Genomic DNA, 3,598 nt, shown 5'->3' with positions numbered 1-3,598 from the left:
GGAAATCGGCTGGAATTCTACTTTTTTGGCCTAATATGCCAAAATGAGGAACAATCATGCCGAAGCCATTACTAATGTTCATTAGGTCATTTTTATGGCCCAACAAAAGTTTTGGCGATTCGGTTCCGGTATCCCGGATTCATGCAAATAACGTGGATTACAGCACACAAAAATTTGCGAATCGGGAGGAATTTCAGTTTTACGGCCCTAGAACGTCAAAAAACGAGGAAAGGTCATGGCGAGGCGATGACTATTGTTCCTTAGGTTATTTTTTATGGCCAGAAAAAACTTTAGGCGATTCGGCTCTGGTCGCCCGAATGGAAGCACATGGCACACGGAATTCTGGAAATCGGACGAAATTACAATTTGGACCTAAAGCGCCAAAAAACGAAGAATGGTCATAGCGAGACAATGATTATTGTCCCTTAGGTCATTTTTGATGGCCTAGCAAAATTTTAGGCGATTCGGGTCCGATTGTCGGGATGTATGCAGATGGCGTGGGCTAGCAAACAAAAATTTGGGAATGAGGCATAGATCTAATTTTAAGGCCTTAAAATGTCAAATAGCGAGGGACGGTCATGGAGAGGCGATAACTAATGATCTTTAGGTCGTTTTTGCTGGTCCGACAAAACTATTAGGCGATTCAGATTCGGTCGCTCGGATGCATACAGATGGTGTAGGAAAATTTAGGAATCGGCAAATTCGAGTTGCATAGCCCTAAAATGCCTAAAACGAGGAACGATTAAGGCGAGACGATGACTAATGTTCCTTAGGTTATTTTGATGGGTCAACAAAATTATAAGGGATTCGGGTCCGGGTGCCCGGACCCATGCGTATAGCTTGGACTAATAGCACATAAAAATCTAGAAATCGGGTGGAATTTTAATTTTATGGCCCTAAAACGCCAAAAAATGAGGAACGATCATGGCAAAGCGATGACTAATGTTCCTTAGGTCGTTTTTGCTGGGCGAACAAAATTATAGGCGATTCGGGTCCAGGTGCCCGGATCCATGCATATGGCGTGGTATAACACACAAAAATTTGAGAATTAGGCGGAATTTACGTTTTATGGCCAAAAGATGCCAAAAAATGAGGAACGATTATAGCAAGGCAATGACTAATGTTCCTTAGGTCGTTTTTGATGGGGCGACAAAATTATAGGCGATTCGGGTCCGGGCGCCGGACCCATGCCGATGACATGGGCTATAACACAAAAAATTGAGAATTTGGCGGAATTTCAATTTTATTGGCTAAAGACGCAAAAAAAGAAGAACGATCATGGCGATGCTATGACTAATGTTCCTTAGGTCATTTTTTATGGGGCGACAAAATTTTAGGCGATTCGGGCGCGGGCGCCTAGGCCCATGCAAATGGCGTGGGCTATAGCACAAGAAAATCTGGCAATCAGGTGTAATTCCAGTTTTATGGCCCTAAAACGCGAAAAACGAGGAACGGTCTTGGCGAAACGATGACTAATATTCCTTAGGTCGTTTTTAAGGGGCCGACAAAATTTTAGGTGATTCGGGTTCGGACGACCGGAGCCATGCAGATTGCACACGCAAATATCCGAATTAGATGGAATTCTAGTTTTATGGCCCAAAATGCCAAAAAACGTGGAATAGTCATGGCGAGGCGATGACTAATGTTCGTTAGGTCATTTTTGATGAGCTGACAAAATTTTAGGCGATTCGGGTCCAGGCGCTTAGATCCATGGAAATGGCGTGGGCTATAGCGCTCGAAAATGTAAAAATCGGGCGGAATTTAAGTTTTACGACCCTAAAACGCCAAAAAATGAGGAACGGTCATGGTAAGGCGATGACTAATGTTCCTTAGGTCGTTTTTGACGGGCTGACAAATTTTTAGGCGATTCGGGTCCGTGCACTCGGACCCATGGAGATGTCGTGGGCTATAACACACGAAAATTTGGGAATCGAGCGGAATTCCAGCTTTTTGGACCTAAAACGCCAAAAAATGAGGAATGGTCATGGCGAGGCGATGACTAATGTTCCTTAGGTCGTTTTTGATGGGCCGACAAAATTTTAGGCTTTTCGGGTTTGGGTGCCCGGATGCACACGAAAATCTGGGAATCGAGCGGAATTCTTGATTTATGGTCCTAAAACGCGAAAAATAAGTAATTGTCATGGCTAGACGATGACTATTGTTCCTTAGGTCATTTTTTATGGGCTAGCAAAATTTTAGGCTATTGGGGTCCGGTTTCCCGATCCATGCTGATGGCGTGGAGTATAGCACACGAAAATTTGAGAATGGGACGAAATTCTAAATTTATGGCCCTAAAACGTGAAAAAACGAGGAACGGTAATGGCGAAGCGATGACTAATGTTCCTTAGGTCATTTTTTATGTGCCGACAAAATTTTAAACGATTCGGGTATGGGCACTCGGACCCATGCAGATGGCATGAACATTGCACACGAAAAATTAGAAATCATCCTGGATTCATTTTTTATTGTCCTAAAACGCCAAAAACAAGGATCTGTTATGTAGAAGCAATTACTATTATTCATTAAGGTCATTATTGATGGGCCCACAAAATTTTAGGCGATTCAAAACCAATTACCCGAATTCACGAAGATGGCATGGATGTACAAAAACAAATTGAAGATCGTCCTGAATTGAGGCCTATTTGAAAGGCAAGTTTAGTATCTCAGCTAAAGCCTTTTACGATTGGTGGAAGCTGCTGCATGAAAGCTAGATGATGTTTCGAACACTAATATCATTAGTACTCAACTAGATTTTGTAATTGTTCTTCTAGTAGGTAGATTTATTGTACTTCTAATAGAACTGACATGAAATTTCCTTCAAAGTTAAGCTTGTCCTTTCCCTTACTAGTCCAATAGGAATTTTCCTTCCAAGTTAAGCTTGTCCTTCCCCTTATTAGTCCAATAGGTTTATTTGGATGGTCCTCTGCCCATTAATTGATAATGAAAGTTATAATGGTCCAACCTTTATAGTATGAATTCATCAAATTAAATCATAAATCCGCCGAACTGGAGGGATGAAGGAAATGGTGCTGAGGGTGGCTATATCTCAGTTTGGTTTATTGGTTAAGCTGCCAACGGGAAAGGGAAATGTTGTTGGGTCGTCAGAGAAGATAGGTGGTAGGCTATGGTGATAGAAGGTTTGAGCTGGTGGGAACGACAGTTCTCCTTTCCCATCTACAATGGTATAATATGGTGATGAAACAAAGAACAAAAGGAAGGTCAAAAAAATTAAAAAAAAAACCGTTTGCATTGGCTTATTTTAATTCCTTTTAAGCCATTTTGTAGTGTTTAGATAAAGTAAAAAAGTGCTTTTATTTTTAAGCTAAAATGATAAAAATAAGTCAAAAGTCAAAAGTTAGAATTCCTAACTTATGACTTTTGGCTTAAAAGTCACTTACAACAAGCCCATCCAAACGGCTCTTTAAGTGGCTTTATACACGTATGTATAACACAAGCCAAACATAAATCTGAAAATCATTTGGAAGAGGATTAGTTCCAATCCGAAAGAGACTAGGCAATTAAGCGGTCGTCCGCAAAATTTGAAGTGAGTAGAGTGTAATATACACATTTTCCCTTTCTTCTAGCAGTTAACATAACC

The sequence above is a fragment of the Nicotiana tomentosiformis genome, chromosome 9 (genome assembly GCF_000390325.3).
Source record: "Nicotiana tomentosiformis chromosome 9, ASM39032v3, whole genome shotgun sequence".
Classification (NCBI taxonomy): domain Eukaryota; kingdom Viridiplantae; phylum Streptophyta; class Magnoliopsida; order Solanales; family Solanaceae; genus Nicotiana; species Nicotiana tomentosiformis.
This window is presented reverse-complemented; position numbering follows the sequence as displayed.